Genomic DNA, 25,663 nt, shown 5'->3' with positions numbered 1-25,663 from the left:
ATTGATTTCCATGGTGACGGATCCGGTGCCAATGGTTTCAGTTTGTCTCCGTTGTGCAAGGGTTCTGTCGTCTTGACGGGATGAATACCGTAGTCTACTACGGTATTCATCCCATCAAAACTACGGAACCCTTGCACAACGGAGACAAACAAACCATTGGCATCGGATCCGTCACCATTGAAATCGATGGTGATGGAAACCGAAACCTTTGGTTTCAGTTTGTGTCAGTCAGGGCTCCGTTCCGATAGAAAGCTTCGACGGAACATTTAAACGGAGCCCTGACGCAGATGTTCACGAAGTCTTACATGACCAGCTCTTGCATCCCTCTTTGATTTTGTAAATTCATCCTCTTTGGCCCGGTCTCTAAAGAGGTTGTTGCAGAAACAAGATTGGGTAAATGCAACAAATGTGAACCTTTTTCGGAGTAATCTCCTTGCTGAGAGGGTTAAATCCGCTAGAATCCAGTCTGAGCCGTTGGCAGTCATTGCTTGTTTAGCATCTGTGTATATTGAGCTGAGTAGGAGATGCAAGCAGTAAATAGTTGTGAAATCTGGCAGAACTCAGTACAAATGGACACCCACTTGGTACAGACGAGATTGCAAAAAAATGACTACAAGTACAAACCTCATACTGTGAGCATTACGCTGATAGAGCGGGGATCCGTTTTTCCTTTTATTTTTTTCTGTCGAGTATTCTCGTGTGCCATCTACATATGTTCTATATGAACTTTCCTTTGCCCTCTGGACTAGGCCCTTTTACACGGGGCAATTATCGGGCAAACGCGCGTTCACAGAATTCTCGTTCCCGATCGTTGCCCCGTGAAACAACAAACACTTGTTCATCGGCTGATCGTGTCATTTCGGCAGCCTAAAATATTATTGTTGTCGGCAGCACCTCTCACTGTATAAACAGGGAGATGTGATGCCGACATGATGGAAATGCCTGGGAAAGAGCGATCGGAGTAACAATCGCTCATCTCCATACGTAGCTCCTTGAGAGAGGAGCAAACTACCGCCAATTAGTGAGCTGTCTCGGCGCTTGTTGTTGCGGCCAAAATGGGTCAATGTAAAAGGTCCTTAAATTGAAAAAAAAGATCACCAATCTTTACAATACATTGTAATGTATGTTGGTCTAGAAAATTTTGTCTAGGGGAGGTTTTTTTTATTTTGTTTTATTTTTTCTTTCGTATGTTAATATGGCTTCTTTTTTTTTTCTCCCACTTCTTTATTTCGTTTTTTTTCCATTTTAAGTTTTTTTTATTGAAAAGATATATTGAATGCAAAGAATGGTAAATACATTTAAAAACATTCAAATAATACATTACATAACAATTTTTCTCCCACTTCTAAGGCTGTACTTGCTTACCTACTGCCCTGAAAATTAGGCATCGGGACTTCTGTAAGTACGAAGTTAAAGTGAATCCATCACTAGGTTTGTGCTGCCCTATCGGAGAGCTGCATAAAGTACCCTCATTCCAGTTCTGGGACACTTAATAATAAACTGTAGTTTTCATCTCCTGCAGCCTGTATTTATGTGCCGTGGCCTGCCCATCCACCGCAGATTGACAGCTTTTTACCCACACTTTACATAGGGAAAAAACTGCCAATCAGCGGCAGGTGAAAAAAAAAAAGTTCTAAAATACGTTTAAAGGGATCCTGTCATCAACATCTTACCTGTTAAACTCGCCTGACCCCTCAATGGCCGCAGCTGTCCAAAGTTCGTTTCCGTACTCTTCTCTCCTGTAGTCGTCCTCTGTCTGTAAATATCGTCGTTTAAACTCTTTGCGCCTTTTATGGTAATTATTTTTCCCTCTGACGCAACTTCTTAACCGCGCCCACCGCCACCACCTGTACGGCCCTGTTTGGCTAAATCTTCAAAATATCACGCATGCGTGCTACTCTACCCAGTTGTAGCATGACTGTTGCCGACGAGAAGTGTGGTGGAGAGCAATACAGCACAGCAACAAACTCTTACCTCTGCACTGCTTCGTCCACTCTGCTGTCAGGAAACGGGGGCTGGATTCGGAGATGAACCGACGGTGATGACGTCACACTGAGCGCCGAGCATGCACAGTAAAAGAATGTGAGAACAGCAGCTTTGGCGTCTCAATGCGCAAGCACGGGATTTCGTGTGCGGTGCAGTGAGAGGAGCTGCCAATCAAAAAGGAGGTGCGGTCAACTCAGACGCTGGATGAATGACAATCTGACTCTTCGAATGAAAATTTTACTTTTTTCTGCTCATTTGCATACGGCGCAGGACCACTGAAAAACTGAATAGTAAAGGTACAGAGCTTACTTAGAACATATTTATAGGTTAGATAACAATGATTTTTCACCCACTTTCACCAGGTTTCCTTTAAGCACTTCATGCAGAGAGTCCTCACGTTTAGAAAGTTCCATTGTTGCACAACGGTTTAAACTGGAGCAACAAAGTCTGTGGCTACCTCCAAACGGAGGTTTCCGCCGAAATGTGTGTTGGGGTGTGACGACAAACAGCTGGACACTGTGTTATGGGTAAGACTGTTATTTGGTATTCAGGATATGTTGTATTTTGTACCTCCTGTGTTCATGTGACTGGCATTGTCCAGCCACTTCACCTACCATACCTTGTGTTTGGTGGGCGATGGCCTGACATATCATCATATGTTTGTGAGCTTTACCTGGGCTATCACATAAGTGACTCCTCGATCAGTATTTCAAGTAAAACTCCTATACATTTTGTATATATACATCCATATCCTCGTTTCTCGCCATATATGTATTACATACATATTATCATTTCAGACTTCTGCTGTCTGGTTTCCATCTTCACACACTGTGGTCGCTATCATCTCTGTAACTTTTTTATGTAACAGCTTTTATGTATTTATACACAATAAAATGTATACGTTTTATAGTAACTAGTGGTATATTGACTCCTTTTTAGGTTATTAAAGTCTGTGGCTATCACGAATCCTGCACCACATAGGCTTGTAGGCGCTCTATGTGCCACCATAGGATGTCTCTGTAAAGTATTGCATTCTTCCCTACAAGAACTCACTCTAATCAATCAGGTTGTAGACACACATGAAAAGGGGTATCACTAGGGATGTGAGAGCTGAAGCTCCAACAAATCCCCAAATAAAGGTGCATTGAAATTCTCTAAACCTCCTAAACCCTTTTGAAATTGTTTGGAAATTTCTATTGCAGAAAAAATATATATATATATATAGAGCAACAAGGCAAAAGCTGTATTTAGAATTAATTTTTTCATGTTAACATTAGTCTCCCGATGGCGCTCTGGTCCACAGTCCAACATCACACTGGCTGACAATGGATTTATATAACAATGACCCAAGAGTATGTTTGTGGCAGAGCTTTGTTGGGGAAGGGACTGAAGTATTCTCTGGAACAGGCCAAGAACTTAAATGTCTAATTAGAAAAACCGGTTCTACAGATCCTGGATGATTGGAATCATCGTAAATAAGCATCTTACATATTTATTGTCATTTAATAAGAGGACTCCTAAACACAAGCCTCCACTTACCAATTGATTTGCGTTTTTTTTCTTCTTTTAAAATTGACTTTTGTCTACGGTGTCCACTAAGAAAGTAAATTTACATTTTGCTTTTGCAAATTGCTCAGCATGCAGTCAACCACTCTGAAAAGCAGAACTGCTACATTGTCCTAGTTGTGTTGTAAAATAGATTTTATGTAGAAGGCGATCAACAACATATTCATGTATTGTGCTGTGTGATGAATTCCAGAGCCGACCCCTGTTCAATAGATCACTGCGTGCCCTTTGTTCTAGGTTCAGAGTGAGGGAAATAACAGAACCATTTATGTCTGTAGCCATGGGCATCTCGTCAATATTCTGAGCCCAATTTAAAACCATAACAAGTCAAATCCCCTTAATGTATCTCACAATGGTGAATAAGGGCACATTGTGTCTTCCTTGTTCTCAGTCGTTGCAGTTTGCGCTTGGTCTTTTATGTGACGGACGACTATAGCTTTCGGCTGTAAGCTTTTTCTGCTCTAGTAACTGTGCCATACAAATTGATATAATCTTTAGTGTACTTTGCTGATCACCTCTAGATGAGCTATGAATAGACATACACATATGGATATGATGAAAAGAAATAAAGTGTAGGTCTTTGTGTATAAGCAGTACTGAAAGAGAAGAAACCTCTAAAACGTAAAAATATTGACCTGGAAACATAAGCCCCAGAGTCGTCCTCTTGTGTGTACTCTTCTAATAATCTAAGGCGATATCTTGGTTTCTACACAAGTAACTGATGTTAGAAAACCAATAATAGCTCCCATTATAGTTCTCCTAGGGGGTCTCACCCAGCATATCACCCACTCAATGGTACATGAATCTGCATTCTTGAGCAAAGTTATCACAGAAATGGGATTAAATTTACTTAGAATCACAGAAAAAGACCATATTTACGGATACGAGGGCAGGTTAGAACAGTTCTCCACAGGATGCAGACAAGGCACAAAGTTACTGTCATCCAGCGCCCTCCCTCAGGGTCTTTTGTTACTTTAGGTCTCTCATTCCTTTCATGAACCAGGTATTAATATAGTGCATGCAATTATGGGATGGCTATTAATAGTAAAATTATGTTTAAAAAAATCGTGATTATCATCATTTAACAATACTACATCTATGTCTGCAATCTTGTAATGAAATAGGGCTGCAGTATGATCAATGACCACCAGGCCAACTACTAGCGACCCACAATAACCCATGTGTTCGGCTCCGACAACAGTATCTTACCAAGACAATATGACTGAACATGAAGAATACATACACTATAGACATTAGATTGTCTGTAGATCCAACCAGCATCAGCAAGTTCACCCAAAACATGTCTGAGAAGATTACGACTTGCCTGTTCTGAAAATCTAGATGTAGGTACATCTTCATATGGAGTAGATCAAAGCAACACTCTAGTGTAACAACTCCAGAGCAGATAGCCAGCATATGTCCGCGTGAGATATAGTACCTGCAGCACTTCATTGACTTTGGAAGGTGAAGGTCACAGGCAATTTGAACAGTATGATTTAATCATCTTTGCAGCGTAATCTGCCAGTTATGAATCTGAGGCCACCAGATATCCTCGGCTGATTACCACTCCGCTTTGCATACAATATATTACTCCGCGCTCTCTTGAAGGGTGAATAGTCTACTAGAACAGTGACCTTGTGCTTTGAAGACAGTGTGTTTGCAGAGCGGATTCAGGCAGTGTCGATAAATCACAGCATAATACTGTATATTGTTTGCTTGACCGTTATATTATTGAGGTATGAACTTTTGCGTATTCAATACCCTCTACCAATTTCACATGGCATTTCTTGTTTTCCTTACATGTTTGGTAACCTGTAAGTCTACAAGAGCATAATTGTACTATGTAACCCTAGTAAACAACATTGCTCCAGGATTATGAGCCGTTTCAGTGCTCTCAGTATTGTGTTGACCAGTCATTTCTTTTTATGCTGCCCAAGTGATCTTCATCCAAGGGTCCTGTCCTAATTGGGAGAATTGATGCCATCGGGTTTCAACTTTACCAATGAGTAGCCACAGTTGTGCCCACATTGCCCAAATGAATTCCCGCTAATCCAAAGTCTGACACCAAATTCCACATCTGTTACCTAGCTTTCTCTAATCAGAGAGCCGATAGAGAATTTAATTTGTTTAGTGTTGGTAGCTACTAAATGTCTCTTTGCCAGTAGAGTCCATTATATGCATATAAACAGCTTGTTACATGATGGTATTCTGCACAGATTACTTAATATATCACATTACAGCGCATCCATTCCTCCTAGCACAATACTGCACCCATAAGGAACTAGAGTTTATTAACGATCAAACAAAAGCCTATTATCTATCAAGCAAAACTGCTCGTGGAGAGTCAAACAGATGTTCCGATCTACAAGGCTTGTTTTTGTTTTACGGTAATAAACTGGAACAATCAAAATGCTGATATTACAACCCTCTGGAAATGAGGAAGGGACAGAGGTAGATGAACTGCCTTCACAAATCCCCAATTTATTCGCAAAACACAGATTATCACAATCTATTATTTACATAATCTCCACGTTGTCTGAGACTAGTGTATATTCTTCTATACATAAACATCAAACGCTTCATCCTGTTAACTTTCCCAGACCTCGTACTGTAGCTTCTCATCCGCATCCCTTTTATAAATCGCATATTTTTCATGGCTGCCAATTGTGTCCCAGTCCATGACAAACATGGAGTTTGGCAAAACTCCAATTTCAAAGAACTGCCTAGCCAAGGGGAGCTCACTTCCCTTTCACTGGTGTGTTGACTAAAGGTAGTGTATCGCCCAAAAATGTTTTTTTATTTTTTTTTAAATTGTTTTCTGTACATGATTTTTTATTTTAGCGGCCATCTTGTCCGAGCTGCTGTTAACTGCATTTAGAGATATGCTTTACAGCAGCCACGTGGACCATAGGAACCTGTGATTATGAGGGGGCTTATTGACTTCTATAGGAGAGTTCTCTAGGCATTCTATTTGACCTGTGCAGAGGTCATTGTGCCGACATGGGGAGGAGGGGAGCTGTGTACATTAATGTTATCTACATATAGGTGTTACCTGTCAGTGTAATCCTGCCTGTGTTAATGAAATCACTGCTGAGAAGTGATCTCTTCAGAACAGGAAGGGGCTGTTTATTATGAAAGGTGGATCCTATGCTGTCTATATATAGGTAATACCGGTCAGTGTAATCCTGCCTGTGATAATGAGATGATTCTGAGAAGTGCTCTCTACAGAGCAGGAAGGGTCTGACTTTTTCAGCTCAGTGGCCAGAATGAGAACTGTAAAATTTTAGGATTATTATTTAGTATAGAGAATGACATAGAAAATAAAAAATTCTTAAAAAATTAGATTTAAACTTTTTATAACGACACATTATCTTTAAGGCCCTTTTAGATAAGGCGCCTTTAAACCAGCTCGTTATGGGCACATACTGTATCTACCTGTGTAAACTCGCCTTTAGGCTCACACCTACGTTTGGGTTTCCGCTGGCCTTTCCACTGCTAGAATAGCACAGTCTGCGTTATTCTTGCTGTCAGTGGGATCCATTGGGATTCACCAGCACCTGTTTGAAAATGGATCTCCGTTCACTTCTGTACCGGCTGTAACAGTCTGTACGAATATATTTTCTTCTCTAGATGGAATGCTCCTTTAAGCCTCCTGTACATGCGGAGCCCAATGGAACATGCCAGAATTTTTATTCAGTTCGAGTTGTACGAAAAATAAATCAAACCTTTTGCCTCCATATGAAATTGAAGGCTTACGGTGGAAGCCCTATATACTATACATATGGCAGCCCTATAAAAACTCTGTACAAAACTATAATATGGATGTGTTCGTGAGCCTTTATAGTCAAAAAAATAGTAATTCAAGAGGCTTGACTGCCTGTGCAGTGAACTACATTGATGCCCCCATGAGACACATTGGTCTATCCTTTAAAGCAGGGGTGGGGAACCTGTTTCCTGCCAATGGCCATTTGGATATTTATAACATCATTCGCTGCCATACAAAATTATCAACTTAATAATTAATACGCAATACTGTATAATGTCCCATAGCTGCCCCATACAGTTTATGCCGCCATAGCTACCCCATACACTATAATGCCCCACACAGTATTATTCCCCTCACAGCTGCCCCATACACTATAATGCCCCCATAGCTGTCCCAAACCCAGTATAATGCTCCCTCAGCAGCTACCATATGAGCCCCCCCATACCCAGTATAATGCCCCCACAGTTATGTACCTAATAGAAAAATAACATAATTACTTGCCTATCCCCGTTCCCACGATGGGTGGAGGAGATCATTCTCCTCCTCCTTCACTGTGCTGTGAGTTGGCGGAGACGGGCGCGATGTCACTACATCGCGCCTGCCTGCGACGCGCCGCTCCAGCATTGAACCCAACTGAATGTGCGTCCTGCAGACGCAGTTTCAGTTGGAACCGAGACTAGCGCGGTCAGCGCTGTGTGGCAATGGGGGCCCTGCGGACCCCCCAGGCTTAGGGGCCTTGTCGCAGTTGTGACCCCTATAGCAACGTCACAGCCGGCCCAAGAGTGGACCACTCCGGTCACCTGGCCTCACGTCACTGACTCGGGTCAGGTGACTGGACTGGTCCACTCTTGGGCTGGTACGCACCGGCCTCACTCAGACCGCCGACATACTCTACTCCTAAATGTGCGTGAGTAGGGTGGAATCACGGCGGCAACGGCGGTCAGTGAGGTCGGGCCGGACCAAATGATCCCCCGGGCCAGACGTTCCCCACCACTGCTTTAAATGAATGCATACATACTCTATTAAGGAGAAGGGTCTGAAAGATCCAGAGGGCCCAGAAAAGGCTGAATAAAACAACAGTTACTATGTACTAAGAAAACTTGCAAAAGTCTATGTAAAGTACTACTGTCAGAGAAGCTCCTGCAGCTTCATCCCTGAAAAATACATCAGCGTTTTATTTCTGAGAGCTTGGACCATCACAATCCTCTTCCCCCTGTAACAGTGAGGCTTGTGGATTAGAGATTTAGTTGTTTGTTCTTAAATCATCTATTGATTTATCACTCAACACTATTGCAGATTGTGCGTCTGCAGTTTTAACCTACGTTTTTTTGGCAGCCGTCAAGACACAAATAAATTGATTATCTCTTTTCCGGCCGTATGCGCTTATTGTGTGACCCTCGATGAATTAAATTCAATTGACTGCATGGTTATAGTTCCTTTTGTGTATTAAATAGACAATGTTCTGAACCCCTGTCCATTTTCCAGTCAATCAGACTAGTGTAGCGGGAGGGATGACTTCTCTGTCTGTTAGATCTGCTGTGATCTTCAATTACCGCACACACGAGCGCAGGAGAGGGAGGTTTAGCAGTATAATTGGGTGCTTTTTTCCTCTGCTTACTGTCCTGCTGGCGTTATATTTGTCAGCTTATGTGGAATTTCGAGATTGGAAGCTGATTTATAGAATACTGAATAGTTTGGAGAACAAAGCCAGGATGTGTGTGCCTCAATGTACCCAGGAGTTTTGATGTTGCGGTTTAGCATAGTGCAAGGCTCGGGGATGAAGGAGCACAGTGAAGAAGTAGTTGCCGTTTTCTGCTACATTGGAAGGGAGGTTATAAAACTTTAATTGGTGAGACTATGTAAACTGTTCTGCACTTGTAGAGAAGACTTGTGTAGACAATTGGTTGCAAGTACTGGACTGATGTAGTGGGCTTTTATGAAGTGCAACCCACCCTCCTCCGCAAAGGATAAAATACTTTAGCCACTGACTCGTCTTTATGATTAGCTCTACTTTTGAACATCAACAGGTAGGGCCGAGCAAATTAAAATCATGATTAATTGAACATGTAACTTCGATAACGATTATTGAATTATTATTTAGTCCACACCCCTTTTGCATGCCACACCCCTATTTGCATACGCCATTGAATTAATATTTATCCCCTGAGCCTGCTGTACACTACTATATATAGTGTACCCCAAAACAGCCCCTACACCATATATTGCCCCAAATCTACCCCCACACATTATAATGCCCCTATAACTGCCTCCACACAGTATAATGAAACTATAGTTGCTCCACACACAGTATAATGCCCCCATAACTTTCCTCCACACAGTATAATGCCCCTATAACTGCCCTCCCTACAGTATAATGCCCCCATAACTGTCTTCCCCACATTATGATGCCCCCATAACTGCCCTCGCCACAGTATAATGCCCCTATAACTGCCCTCCCCACAGTATAATGCCCCCCATAACTGCATCCAACACAATATAATTCCCCCATATCTGCCCCCACGCTTCCCCCCAATACTGCCTGATAAAAATAATATACATACTCTGCTAACCCTTCCAATGACGAGTGAAGGAGATCCCTTTGCTACTCTAGTCTGTAAGGCTCGGCGCAGAGAGGCACGATGACGTCACTGCCTCGTGTCTGGCGATACATAGTGAATGGTAGAGCAGATCCCCTGCTCTACCATTGGGTTGAACTGTCTGCGCCCTGAAGATGTAGATACAGTTTCAACCGGGAGAAAATAATTGATAAAACCGAAAATCGCAAGAGGACGTCTATTTAATTGTGCTGAATTTAAATTTCCATTATTTTTTTTTTATTAATTGCCCAGCCCTAGCAACAGGTCCTATTAATGGCACCATTACATGCCCCAACTATATGCAAAAAATAATCATTTAATAGCAGATCTGGCCATATGTTCAGCGGGACCGTTTCCAACAGTCCAGGCAAATATATACCCAGAACGCGGTGTTATTTCAACCAAACATATATAGTATGCAGTGCATAAAAACAGGATTGTATTGTATAGGCGTTTTCTGTCATAGATATGTCATCATGACATCACAAATCAAAAACACACAGAAAAACAGAACTAGGAGGGCAATTTACCAAGTTTTGTGCATTATTTGATCTTATTTGGTTGAGAGCTGTAAACATTCTGAATAGATTTTCCTATAAACATATAATCAGGATGACGAAATGAAGATTAAAGTATTTAATGTAAAGGAGAAAATCTGCCCAAACTCATTATAAATTCTAAGTCTTCAAATGCTGTTTAATATCATTATAATTTGTGATTTAAGGGCGGCTGTTTTCCCAGGAGCCCATTTGTTGTATGTGCACGCAGCATTTAACGAACGCCTTGTGATAGACAAACCTGTTGCTCATTTGTTTTTTTCCCGTTTTCTCTGCTTCATTTGTGCATTTTAAATGCCAATTATTCGTAGTGGTTGGTGTGATTTCCATCTGCCATTTTGAGGAGTTAATCAACAGTACGACAGAATCGCTTCCAGGCTCCCTCTCCCCAATCTGCTCGAAAATGGTTAATGTCTTTACGGATGTGTGAACGTCTCCAGTGCTGGAAGCGGCAATCTTTTTTTTTTTTTTATATATTTTTTTTTTTTTTGTGCTTAAACCTTGCAATGAGCTGCACAACGGAGTTTAGCTTGTTGGATTTGGTTGTAAACCTCTTAGATATGATATGTGCAATCCTCTTATACATAAATTCCTTGTAGCATCTGAGAGAATATAATGAAAGCCTATCCAGCCAGACAAATAACACTGTCAGATGGAGAAATCTCTGCTAAAAGCTCAAAAGATTATAAATCCTCATGAGCGCATAAAAGTGGACTTGTCACAGTGGAGCCGGTCACAGTCCCCTATTGATGTTTGCACCAATATTTGACCTGTAAAATCTGTTGGAATTTTATGTCACTTTGTACATAAATTAAATATTGGATTTATAGCGAAGACTAGTTTGGACGGCTGTCTTTGAGTTTGTAGGTGTTCCAGAGACCAATTGAATTAGGTCTCCAAAACTGGAGGAACTACTGTTTAATTATGGTCACTGCATGGTGCCCATTAACGTCAGTGGATGTCCTTTGATTTTATTGGATGCTGGAAATCCTTCAAGACTAATACCCACACTCGGTGAAGGTCTTGAATTTAGCTTCTAGATGTTTCCCAATCAGTAAAGCCCAGGCCAGCATGATGACCTCATATGTCATCATGGTAAAAACGTCAACTTAATTTTATTCTGCGGCTCAATACGATTACGGTGATACCAAATTTATATAGGTTTCTCTATATTTTACTACTTTTACCCCAAAAAAACATATGTTAAAAAAAAATTTTGGGGTTTCACCACAATGAGAGCCTCAACTTTTTTTAGATCTTTTTCTAGATTGAGCGGTGTGAGAACTTAATTTTTTTGCGGGGTAAGCTGTGTTTTTTATTGGTACCATTTTTTGGTACATCCAACCTTTCAATCACTTTTGTTTATGGCATTCACCGTGTGAGTTAAATAATGGCATATTGTAATAGTTCGGTCTTTTACGGACGCAGAGATACCACTTTTTGTTTTATTTTTTTACATTCGAGGAAAAATGTTTTGTTTTTTTACTTAATTTTTTTAATTGGCTTTCACTACTAAACTTTATTAAACTTTTTTTTTTTACACATTTTAGCTCCCCTAGGGGATTTTGTCACCTTAGTCTCAGATTTGCTGACCGTGCTTGGCATATACTGGGTTCTGTACTTTAACCTGTTACCGTCATTGAGATTGTACCTTTCATAGTTCTACAGCAAAGTAAACGGAAATATTCTTTTGTAATGTGTGAACTATTCTTTGCATATTATTCTTAAAGGGGAAAGCAAGTGAAAATAAACTTCTAAGCTGTCATAGATACGTTCGATCTGTCGTGTGACAAGATCACATTGATAAAGTTTAGAATCCTCAAACAACTGATTTTCAGAATGAAAGCGCTCTCTACCACTTTTGTCACTGCTCAAACCTTTCTCCCTGAGTAAAATTCGACAATCTGACACAAAGTTGTCAGCTCTTTGTTTATAATGTTGTCAGATTTTTAGTAACCGAAATCACTGAGCAGTGCCGAAGGGGTTTGTGCACTCTATAGAGGCTTTACTTTCCAGAAATCAATAATCATGCAAGATCACTGACTCTACCAATGTGATTTTTTTTCCCAAGTATCTTAAATATCCTTTTCACAGGATTCTCCTTTAAAGTGTAACTAAACTTTAAAAAAAACTTGTGACACTTCACAATATTTGATCGGTGGGGGTCCAAGCCCTGAGACCCCCACCGATCACTAAAAGGAAGCGGCAGAAGCGCTAGGGTGAGCGCTGTGCCACTTTGTTTCTGATCGGCTTTCCGCTGAGTGGTGTACGGGCTCTATAGAAAGTCTATGAATCCGTTCACTGCTCGCTCGGCTTTCTGAGGATAGCGAATCAGAAACAAAGCAGCACAGCACACCTGAGCACTTCTGTGGCTGCGTTTTAGCGGCAGGATTTTGAGTGCTCGGACCCCCACCGATCAAAATTTCTGACATGTCACTGACATGTCAAAAGTTTATAAAAAATTTAGTTACCCTTTAAGGACTTTTTTTTTGTATTGTCTCCATCTCATGATCACCCTCATCAACCTTCTGTCTTTTTTCCCAATACAGGATTCTTAAGAAGATCTTAGAATTTAGAGAATCTCATCAATGTTGTCCATGTGAGGTAGGTCATCTGATTATTTTCCCCCTCAATTTCATTACACTATTGTCATAACGGGGAATTCTGATTACTGCCCACTTAAAGTATAATCCTATCTTAGTCAATGCCTCCTGTCTGGTTCACAATGTTTATTGGACTATAATGGCATAAATTCTGACAATTTGTCATGTGCAAAAAATTGGTGCCAAGATAGCGTTGCCCAGTGTACCATGATCCAATTGTGTCCCTATGGAATCACGCTGGTTTCTATAGATAAGTATTCTTTATCACTTGTATTCATTTTCTTTCCTAATTATACAAATGTGCTTTTTCAGGCTGTAAATAAAGCTTCCCCCCCTCCCCCCCTAAATTGAAGTTGATTGTCCCATAGGGGTTTATTTATGTTTCTTATATATCGCCAACATATTTCGCATCGCTGTAAAGAAGTTGTCATCAGAAGGGGCTCACAATCTATATTCTTTATTTGTATGTTTTTGGAATGTGGGAGGAAACAGGAGAAACCCACACAAACACGGGGAGAACATACAAACTCCATGCAGATGTTGTCCTTTGTTGGATTAATACCCAGGACCCCGGTGCTGCAAAATAAAATCCAAGCCGCCGTGCCGCCCATGTCCACTGAGCCGCCGTGCCGCCCATGTCCACTGAGCCGCCGTGCCGCCCATGTCCACTGAGCCGCCGTGCCGCCCATGTCCACTGAGCCGCCGTGCCGCCCATGTCCACTGAGCCGCCGTGCCGCCCATGTCCACTGAGCCGCCGTGCCGCCCATGTCCACTGAGCCGCCGTGCCGCCCATGTCCACTGAGCCGCCGTGCTGCCCATGGCCACTGAGCCACCGTTTTTCCATTTGTATCTGGCCATGGAAGTTCACTATATAAGAGATTCAAGCTTGTAACTAACGTTAAGGCCTTATTCACACAGTTCATATTTTTTACTGCAAGACAGAGAGTGGAGTTTAAACAGAAGAAATATATAAAATAATTTAATTCAGGTTTTTGCGTAAAAAAATGCATGCAAAATCTGCATTAAATTTGCAATGTGTAACAAAGGCCAAAACATGAATTTTGTGTCCCCTTAACTTCACATTGTACCCCACTGCTTGATACCTGCCTGTGCTGTGTCGGATGTGCAGGTTTATTTGCTATGCAAGCTTGGTTTCCGATCATTCTCCGAGAATGAGAAAGGAAATGGGGAAAAAGACAATATACAATTCTTGGCTGCAGCTCACGGACACTGCATTAAAGTTTGATTTAATGTTACTGACAGGACTATTTCAATTTAGTTCTTGCAGTTTGACAAGTAACATGCTGATGGTTTGGAGGGAGGGAATTCTAAAATGCTTAAAGAATCTGTAGCAGGCCCAGGTATGGATGGGTGGACGGGGATTAATAAAAGACCGAATGTATGGTGACGTGCGCAGGGAGCCTGTGCCAAGGTGAAAATGGAATTCTTTGTAATGTTTCCTAAATGTCTTAGCTGTTGACGAGACAGCTGCTTGCGGAATGGGATTGAGACTGTCTGTTTTTCTTTTTTTTTGTTTGTTTTTTGTTTTTTTTAGTCTGTGTAGAAACCATTCAGTGTGTTCATATAGGGGAATTTTTTTTTTATTTTTTTTTGGAGGGTCAATACATTTAACTTAATTATCTCTAAAAGTTACTGATCCTTAGGCCGGATTCACACGAGCGTGTGCGTTTTGCGCGCGCACAAAAGGTCCATAAAAGCTCCGTGTGTCAGCAGCATATGATGCGTGGCTGTGTGAAAAACAAGCAAATATAGGACATGTCGTGAGTTTTACGGACAGTCTGAACGGCCCCATTGACTAACATAGGTCCGTGCGACGCGCGTGAAAATCACGCTCGTAGCAAGGACGTATTATACCTTCGTCTGAATAAGCCCTTAGTGTCTAAATCTAAAGATGATTTGAAATTTGGTGCTGCTTAACCATTTAATGACCAGGGGTCATTGATGACCCTGTGTCCCGGTGAAATTTTCCATTTCTGATATTATCGTTTAAAAAAAAGAGCATATCTTTGCAACTGCTTTGAATATCACAACTAGTTTTACTTTGTTTTCTTCTTACAGGTCTTATGAGGCTTTAATTTTGTAGATAAGTTTAATTCCAGGTTTTTTATTTTTAGGAGCAGACAAATCACAAAATGTGAAAAAAAGACCACTTTTTTGTAATTTAAAAATATATATGTTTATCCATATTATACGCCGTTGCAGCTCTGTAACAATAAGGCCCTGTTCACACAGTTTTTTTGCAGGCAGAAAATTCTGCCTGGGAAAATCAGGTCAGTTTTTTTTTTTAAGTGGATTTGCACAACAGGTGTTTTTTGCCACGAATTTTGCCGCGTTTCTTGCCTCTTTCTACAACAGGCAAAGGAAAAAAACGTGAGTGGTTTTTGCCATAGAACTCGTCAAAAAACGCTGCGGTTTGCAGCTTTTTTTCCGTCTCCCATTGATTTCAATGGGGTTTTTGAGGCGGAAAACACCTCAAGATAGGGCATGTCGCTTCTTTTTCCCGCGAGCGTTCTTTTCCGCTCGCAGGAAAAAACTCCATCTCCCATTGAAATCTATGGGAGGCAATTTCGGATGTTTTTTGCCACGGTTTCCACGGCAAAAAAACGCGTCAAACTCGGTGTGAACAGGGCCTAAGTCTTTTCTCTCTCCGTCAGCATGGATCACAGTGAGTGGAGACTGAAGTGGGCTATAAGGACGTGAAAAAAAGGTGCAGTTAACGGATCAGCTGTCCGTTTTTCATGGCTGTTTTGCATCATTGTGTATCAAAATTTTAATCCATTGCCAGTCTGTCTGACTGCTTTTAACCGCCATTTGCTACCTGTTTTTCATGGCCGTTGAATAAAATGCATCCATTTTTTTTTATTAGGGTTTTTTTTGTCCCAGCCACCTGAAAACACCACAGTGCCCATGTAGATAGTGCCGCAATACCTCTGATAATGCCCCGCAATACCCATGTAGATAATGCCACAGTGCCCACTGTAGATGGTGCCATCCCCTCTGTAGATCGTTCCAGCCCCTGCAGATAGCATCACCCCCCGTGGATAGCGTCACCCCCCCCCCCCCGTAAATTTCACTACCCCCAGTAGTTAGTGCCATCCCCCCAGTAGTTTGTGCCACCCCCTTGTAGATAGCGCCACCCCCTTGTAGATAGCGCCCCTTCCTCTGTAGATAGCGCCCCTTCCTCTGTAGATAGCGCCACTCCCCCTGTAGGTAGCGCCACTCCCCCTGTAGATAACGCCACCTAAGCTCCCTCTAGGAGCGGAATCCCAGATCAGAGCACTCTGGCCCGGGCTTCCTCAGCAGAATCTACAGGGGAGGGGGGTGACGCTATCTACAGGGGAGATGGCTTTATATGCAGGGGGGTGACACTATCTACAGGGGAGATGGTGCTATCTACAGGGGGATGCAGAGATGTCGGAGGCTACTTCTAGGAGAGGAATCCCCAGCCAGAGCGCTCTAGCCTGAGATTCTGCTCCTAGAGGGTGCTTAGGTGACGCTATCTGCAGGGGGTTTTGCTCTACAGGGAGAGTGTATTCCGGGGGTCTCAAAGCTTCGGCAGACATAAGAGTGCAGAGCTGCTTACAACGAGGCAGCACCTCACTCATTAAACGTTGGCAGCCTGGGATGTGGTTTATATACGTGACAACTGCACAGGGCATCGGCAGTTGGACCGTATATAGCCGTATGGCAGTCGTGAAGGGGTTAATTTTATAATATACCTTCATAGAGATCGGTACTCCGTTTTTTTCTTTTAGACAGAGCTCGGAATCCCTGGTTTGAGGTGGGACACTAAGCTCCTCCTAGTGGTGGCTGCTGGTACTTTTAAAAAGTGTCATTCAAATATGTGGCTGTGTGGGTGAAGCCGGATCTCTGTATCAGAAATATTATTAAAATATTATTAAATTAATCTGCACAGAATTCATACAAAATAAAATCAAAATTTCTAAAGTTTTAGTATTATTTTCAATGAAGCTGTCCATATAACTGATCTCTCTTTTTTTTTGGGTTAGGGACCCACAGTTCTGATCTTGATGCAAATAGCCAGTAATGGTATCCAGTGTTTGTGTGCTTATTGTTTAGTGCCTGGTGCTCAGCACTAATGATGACATGATGAATACCTATACGAGTATAGACCATTGGCCAAACAATAATGTGTCCACACAAATCATAAAGCAAATATCAATACCTATACCAGACTGTGAAGACTACTAGTATATCCAGAAAATGAAACACACATAGCACAAGTCATGTACCATGACAATATAAAATAAACTTTATTGAAATATACATAACACATTGGCCATCAAAATATAAAAACAATGATGACATGGTTTACCTGGTGCCAATAAACATGAGCAATAGATGGCAAAAATAATTCCTATAGAACCCTACTGTTAACCATCCTGGTGCCCCTTCCCTCACAAGATTCAAAAGAGTCGAGGAGGAAAATAACATTTGCTAACTATGGTTCTTGAATGTTTTTTCTTTTTAGGAACGGATGTCAGACTAATGTATTTTATTCAGCAGTATTTACTGTCAACTTTGAAGCTAGGAATTCCTAGAAATCCAGACTTTAATAGTGTAGTGGTGAGAATACACATGTTTGTACTAATCAGAGTACATCCACATGTACAGGATTTGAGTCGGAAAACAATCAGCCACTGATTTCACGTTTCCGTATTTGCCGCAGATATGACCTAATCATTGCAAAGGGTGAAATCTGCGGTAAAAATCCACAACATAAATGGACATGCTGCGTATTTAAAGGGTATGTGCACACGATAACTACAATTACGTCTGAAAATACGGAGCTGTTTTCAAGGGCACTCACGTTTTTCGCTGCGCTTTCGCTGCATTTTTTACGTCCGTTTTTGGAGCTGTTTTCATTGGAGTCTATGAGAAAACGGCTCCAAAAACGTCCAAAGAAGTGCCCTGCATATAATGTATATAAGTGTCCCGCATATAATGTATATAAGTGTCCCGCATATAATGTATATAAGTGTCCCGCATATAATGTATAGAAGTGTCCCGCATATAATGTATAGAAGTGTCCCGCATATAATGTATATAAGTGTCCCGCATATAATGTATATAAGTGTCCCGCATATAATGTATATAAGTGTCCCGCATATAATGTATATAAGTGTCCCGCATATAATGTATATAAGTGTCCCGCATATAATGTATATAAGTGTCCCGCATATAATGTATATAAGTGTCCCGCATATAATGTATATAAGTGTCCCGCATATAATGTATATAAGTGTCCCGCATATAATGTATATAAGTGTCCCGCATATAATGTATATAAGTGTCCCGCATATAATGTATATGTGTCCCGCATATAATGTATATGTGTCCCGCATATAATGTATATGTGTCCCGCATATAATGTATATAAGTGTCCCGCATATAATGTATATAAGTGTCCCGCATATAATGTATATAAGTGTCCCGCATATAATGTATATAAGTGTCCCGCATATAATGTATATAAGTGTCCCGCATATAATGTATATAAGTGTCCCGCATATAATGTATATAAGTGTCCCGCATATAATGTATATAAGTGTCCTGCATATAATGTATATAAGTGTCCTGCATATAATGTATATAAGTGTCCTGCATATAATGTATATAAGTGTCCTGCATACAATGTATATAAGTGTCCCGCATATAATGTATATAAGTGTCCCGCATATAATGTATATAAGTGTCCCGCATATAATGTATATAAGTGTCCCGCATATAATGTATATAAGTGTCCCGCATATAATGTATATGTGTCCCGCATATAATGTATATGTGTCCCGCATATAATGTATGTGTCCCGCATATAATGTTTATGTGTCCCGCATATAATGTATATAAGTGACCCGCATATAATGTATATAAGTGACCCGCATATAATGTATATAAGTGACCCGCATATAATGTATATAAGTGACCCGCATATAATGTATATAAGTGACCCGCATATAATGTATATAAGTGTCCCGCATATAACGTATATAAGTGTCCCGCATATAACGTATATGTGTCCCGCATATAATGTATATGTGTCCCGCATATATTGTATATAACTGTCCCGCATATAATGTATATAACTGTCCCGCATATAATGTATATAAGTGTCCCGCATATAATGTATATAAGTGTCCCGCATATAATGTATATGTGTCCCGCATATAATGTATATGTGTCCCGCATATAATGTATATGTGTCCCGCATATAATGTATATGTGTCCCGCATATAATGTATATAAGTGACCCGCATATAATGTATATAAGTGACCCGCATATAATGTATATAAGTGACCCGCATATAATGTATATAAGTGACCCGCATATAATGTATATAAGTGACCCGCATATAATGTATATAAGTGACCCGCATATAATGTATATAAGTGACCCGCATATAATGTATATAAGTGACCCGCATATAATGTATATGTGTCCCGCATATAATGTATATGTGTCCCGCATATAATGTATATAAGTGACCCGCATATAATGTATATAAGTGACCCGCATATAATGTATATAAGTGACCCGCATATAATGTATATAAGTGACCCGCATATAACGGATATAAGTGTCCCGCATATAACGGATATAAGTGTCCCGCATATAACGGATGTAAGTGTCCCGCGTATAACGTATGTAAGTGTCCCGCGTATAACGTATATAAGTGTCCCGCGTATAACGTATATAAGTGTCCCGCGTATAACGTATATAAGTGTCCCGCGTATAACGTATATAAGTGTCGCGCGTATAACGGATATAAGTGTCGCGCGTATAACGGATATAAGTGTCGCGCGTATAACGGATATAAGTGTCGCGCGTATAACGGATATAAGTGTCGCGCGTATAACGGATATAAGTGTCGCGCGTATAACGGATATAAGTGTCGCGCGTATAACGGATATAAGTGTCGCGCGTATAACGGATATAAGTGTCGCGCGTATAACGGATATAAGTGTCGCGCGTATAACGGATATAAGTGTCGCGCGTATAACGGATATAAGTGTCGCGCGTATAACGGATATAAGTGTCGCGCGTATAACGGATATAAGTGTCGCGCGTATAACGGATATAAGTGTCGCGCGTATAACGGATATAAGTGTCGCGCGTATAACGGATATAAGTGTCGCGCGTATAACGGATATAAGTGTCGCGCGTATAACGGATATAAGTGTCGCGCGTATAACGGATATAAGTGTCGCGCGTATAACGGATATAAGTGTCGCGCGTATAACGGATATAAGTGTCGCGCGTATAACGGATATAAGTGTCGCGCGTATAACGGATATAAGTGTCGCGCGTATAACGGATATAAGTGTCGCGCGTATAACGGATATAAGTGTCGCGCGTATAACGGATATAAGTGTCGCGCGTATAACGGATATAAGTGTCGCGCGTATAACGGATATAAGTGTCGCGCGTATAACGGATATAAGTGTCGCGCGTATAACGGATATAAGTGTCGCGCGTATAACGGATATAAGTGTCGCGCGTATAACGGATATAAGTGTCGCGCGTATAACGGATATAAGTGTCGCGCGTATAACGGATATAAGTGTCGCGCGTATAACGGATATAAGTGTCGCGCGTATAACGGATATAAGTGTCGCGCGTATAACGGATAGAAGTGTCGCGCGTATAACGGATAGAAGTGTCGCGCGTATAACGGATAGAAGTGTCGCGCGTATAACGGATAGAAGTGTCGCGCGTATAACGGATAGAAGTGTCGCGCGTATAACGGATAGAAGTGTCGCGCGTATAACGGATAGAAGTGTCGCGCGTATAACGGATAGAAGTGTCGCGCGTATAACGGATAGAAGTGTCGCGCGTATAACGGATAGAAGTGTCGCGCGTATAACGGATAGAAGTGTCGCGCGTATAACGGATAGAAGTGTCGCGCGTATAACGGATAGAAGTGTCGCGCGTATAACGGATAGAAGTGTCGCGCGTATAACGGATAGAAGTGTCGCGCGTATAACGGATAGAAGTGTCGCGCGTATAACGGATAGAAGTGTCGCGCGTATAACGGATAGAAGTGTCGCGCGTATAACGGATAGAAGTGTCGCGCGTATAACGGATAGAAGTGTCGCGCGTATAACGGATAGAAGTGTCGCGCGTATAACGGATAGAAGTGTCGCGCGTATAACGGATAGAAGTGTCGCGCGTATAACGGATAGAAGTGTCGCGCGTATAACGGATAGAAGTGTCGCGCGTATAACGGATAGAAGTGTCGCGCGTATAACGGATAGAAGTGTCGCGCGTATAACGGATAGAAGTGTCGCGCGTATAACGGATAGAAGTGTCGCGCGTATAACGGATAGAAGTGTCGCGCGTATAACGGATAGAAGTGTCGCGCGTATAACGGATAGAAGTGTCGCGCGTATAACGGATAGAAGTGTCGCGCGTATAACGGATAGAAGTGTCGCGCGTATAACGGATAGAAGTGTCGCGCGTATAACGGATAGAAGTGTCGCGCGTATAACGGATAGAAGTGTCGCGCGTATAACGGATAGAAGTGTCGCGCGTATAACGGATAGAAGTGTCGCGCGTATAACGGATAGAAGTGTCGCGCGTATAACGGATAGAAGTGTCGCGCGTATAACGGATAGAAGTGTCGCGCGTATAACGGATAGAAGTGTCGCGCGTATAACGGATAGAAGTGTCGCGCGTATAACGGATAGAAGTGTCGCGCGTATAACGGATAGAAGTGTCGCGCGTATAACGGATAGAAGTGTCGCGCGTATAACGGATAGAAGTGTCGCGCGTATAACGGATAGAAGTGTCGCGCGTATAACGGATAGAAGTGTCGCGCGTATAACGGATAGAAGTGTCGCGCGTATAACGGATAGAAGTGTCGCGCGTATAACGGATAGAAGTGTCGCGCGTATAACGGATAGAAGTGTCGCGCGTATAACGGATAGAAGTGTCGCGCGTATAACGGATAGAAGTGTCGCGCGTATAACGGATAGAAGTGTCGCGCGTATAACGGATAGAAGTGTCGCGCGTATAACGGATAGAAGTGTCGCGCGTATAACGGATAGAAGTGTCGCGCGTATAACGGATAGAAGTGTCGCGCGTATAACGGATAGAAGTGTCGCGCGTATAACGGATAGAAGTGTCGCGCGTATAACGGATAGAAGTGTCGCGCGTATAACGGATAGAAGTGTCGCGCGTATAACGGATAGAAGTGTCGCGCGTATAACGGATAGAAGTGTCGCGCGTATAACGGATAGAAGTGTCGCGCGTATAACGGATAGAAGTGTCGCGCGTATAACGGATAGAAGTGTCGCGCGTATAACGGATAGAAGTGTCGCGCGTATAACGGATAGAAGTGTCGCGCGTATAACGGATAGAAGTGTCGCGCGTATAACGGATAGAAGTGTCGCGCGTATAACGGATAGAAGTGTCGCGCGTATAACGGATAGAAGTGTCCCGCACTTCTTTGACGAGGCAGTCATTTTACGCGTCGTCGTTTGACAGCTGTTCAAATGAATGGGCAGATGTTTGCCGACGTATTGGAGCCGTATTTTCAGGCGTAAATCGAGGCATAATACGCCTCGTTTACGCCTGAAAATAGGTCGTGTGAACCCAGCCAAATTTGTTCTGTAGCGTGTGGATGAGATTTGTTAAAACCCAAACCAGACGGACAATCCGCAGCATATCCACCCTGTGTGAACATGCCCTAGAGGCCCTTTTACACTGGGCGATTATCAGACCGACAAGTGTTCATAGACCACTCGTTCCCGATAATTGCCCTATATAGACAGGGCAGCGATCAGCAGATGAACGAGCAAACGCTGGATCATCTACTGATCGTATAGTTTTAAAAAAGTAAAATATTATGGTTGTCGGCAGCACATCTTGGTGTGTAAACAGGGAGACGCGCTGCCGACATGATAATAATGTATGGGGACGAGCGATCTGAGTAACGACCACTCATCCCCATCCATAGCTCCATGTGACAGGAGCAAACGAGCGCCGAGCAACGATGTCTCGTGATCGATCATCACCGGATGTCCTTTAAATTCAGTGTCAGATGTGCAATGGTTGTAAACAATCCGGAAATAATCCTGTAGTTCTCGTGGTGTTGTCACCTGGTAATGGATGTTTTAGCAGCAGGACCTCCGTCCCCGTGATCACCTTTTGAATGTGGAACCTGCAATCTAATAGGGGGTTGACAACTTGTTTAATGTACTTCAAAGAAACAAAAAACAAACCTTCTAGAGAATAAATGTGCCCTACTAAAGAAGGTCCTTTGTATATTGCAATTACACTGAGATTTAATGATCATCACTTAACCTTTGTTGCACCCGGTGCTGGATGGCAGAATTTATATTAACGCTATAATATCAGATCAACAATGTTTCACAAAATTGCCCTCCCCAAGACTGAAGTTCACTGAGTGATTTCACACAATTGTTCATTCAATAAATGGCGCTAAGTGGGATTTGGGGCTGTAAAGCGTCACGTAGCTTATGAAAATGAATTTGAATGAAAAACATTGCGTTTCTGTTGCTCTAACCTGCTCATTATGCTGGCAAATTACAGCTGGCTTTTTCTCAGAGGAAAAATGTGAGCCTGTTATTGCAGTCAATTATCCTTGGGATCTGTTTTGCTACAAAAGAAACAATTCCAAATGAGCTTTCTGCTTCTAGAACTTGTAAGGAAGAAAAGTCTGGATCCTCAGAGGGGGGTATGTAAGGAGCAGAGCGCCGACACCAGATGTTTTCATCTCTCAGTGACTATACATCCAGTGTCCATTGCTGCCTCTTGTTTAGATCCAATTATATCAGCTGCAGTAATGCTACTTTATTAATGGCTCTCCAGTGAAAGTGAGGGGCCGACCTCAAACCGAGTACTAACAATTACATCTCGAACCAGCGTTCTCCCCAATAATGCCTTTTCCTCTACATTTTTAACGTACAAATGTGATTTGCTGCACTTACAAGAGCAATAGAGGGGGAAAAGCTCAACAAAGTAGCACATTTTACAGAACATAATGGAATACTAACTGTGTCTTTATCTTTGGGGAAAATAGTATAATATTTGATGTTTCAAATAATTTTTTAAATCTGCTCTTGGCCAGACCTTCATGTTCGCTTTATTTTTATAGGTTGCCTTTAAAATTAGGCCTTCTGAAAGTCAAGTGTAGTACTTCTTGTGAATTACCTGAGTTTTAGATTCAGTTTTGCACAAATACAAGCTGCCCACACAGGTAATGATAATACAGTTGTTAAAAATAATTTTTATATCTGGTATAGTAAAAATATTGGATATCGTAACAAGAACAGTTAGGCTATGTTCACACGGAGTATTTTGCAGGAGGAATATCTGCCTCAAAATTCTGTTTGGAAGTTTGAGGCAGATTTTCCTCTCCCTGCACGACGATTTTCGCGGAGTTTTTCGCGGCGTTTTTCGCCCGTGGCCATTGAGCGCCGCGGGCATAAAACACCGCAAAATACGCTTTCTCTGCCTCCCATTGAAGTCAATGGGAGGTCAGAGGCGGAAGCGCCCAAAGATAGGGCATGTTTTACTGCTCGCGGTAAAAAGACGCCTCCCATTGAAATCAATGGGAGGCATTTTCGGGCCGTTTTTGCCGAGTTTTGCGACGTGGTTTCCGCGTCAAAAAACTCGTCAAAATACTCCGTGTGAACATAGCCTTACAGATTCATTCTTTATTATTATTATTATTATTATTATTATTATTGAACCCTTTTTAGCTCCAAATCCGCTATCTGACAAGAAAATACATGTTCATCAGTGGACATGAACTTTATTGGAAGTAGTGGTAATGTTTTTTTTAGAAGTAGTCATTACAATTATGTCAGATTTTATGGACGTACATCTGAAAGTAAAAACTGGGTATTTGGATTTGGACGAATATTTCCCTTAAGTGTTTTTTCCACCATAAGTTTTATCATTTGTCAATAGGATAGAGAATAAAAACATTGATCGGTGGGGATCCAACTCCACAGCAGTATAAATAAATCCCATATATTTCAGTGGGGAGAGAACATTCATTCCTGGCCTGCTTTCCCAATGCAAAATGGCTTATTTTCGAGACTTATGGCTATCCCACGATCAATATTTCCTATTGGTATTCTGCTCTGTTCACATCAGCTTTTTGTCCCATTTTATTGGGGCTCTGGTGCTTTTGGAAGCAATAAAATCGTAGTGTAGTCCGGAACACCAATTTAAAACTGACCGACCCCATTATAAGTTAATGGGATCCATCAGGTCTATTTTGAAAACCGGTCTTGGTTCTGTTAAGAGTGTAGGCAAGGTTGTATCTGTGCGACCCCCTGGAATAGCTCTTTGAGCAGCGATATTTTTACAACGAGGAAGTTAAATGTGAGATTTGCAAATGTTGTGTTTTATTGATTTTATATTAAATGAGTGCAAAATGCAATGTGTTGGGTGTAATGTTGTATAGATCTTCTTTCTCCGCCACCGCTGCTGCAGCAGGAGACGGGTAAAAAAGAAGAATGACATAATTTCAGTGTAAGACGGATGCACATCAAGGAGGCCTAATAACCGCT

The 25,663-nt window shown here is 41.8% G+C and overlaps 1 protein-coding gene across 15 annotated transcripts in view; it reads left to right on the top strand.

The window, feature by feature from the left end:
- PTPRF (protein tyrosine phosphatase receptor type F) overlaps window positions 1-25,663 on the top strand; it is a 717,955-nt gene that overhangs the window by 175,030 nt on the left and 517,262 nt on the right. For 14 of the 15 annotated variants that reach the window (XM_075832636.1, XM_075832645.1, XM_075832642.1 and 11 more), the window contains exon 2: window positions 13,022-13,076. The exons of the other annotated variant lie outside the window; for it this stretch is intronic. The gene's annotated coding sequence lies outside the window, so the exon portion shown is untranslated. The remainder of the gene's footprint in view (window positions 1-13,021; window positions 13,077-25,663) is intronic. 15 annotated transcript variants of the gene reach the window in all.

Source organism: Rhinoderma darwinii, chromosome 7 (assembly GCF_050947455.1).
Source record: "Rhinoderma darwinii isolate aRhiDar2 chromosome 7, aRhiDar2.hap1, whole genome shotgun sequence".
Taxonomy (NCBI): Eukaryota; Metazoa; Chordata; class Amphibia; order Anura; family Rhinodermatidae; genus Rhinoderma; species Rhinoderma darwinii.
This window is presented reverse-complemented; position numbering and strand designations above follow the sequence as displayed.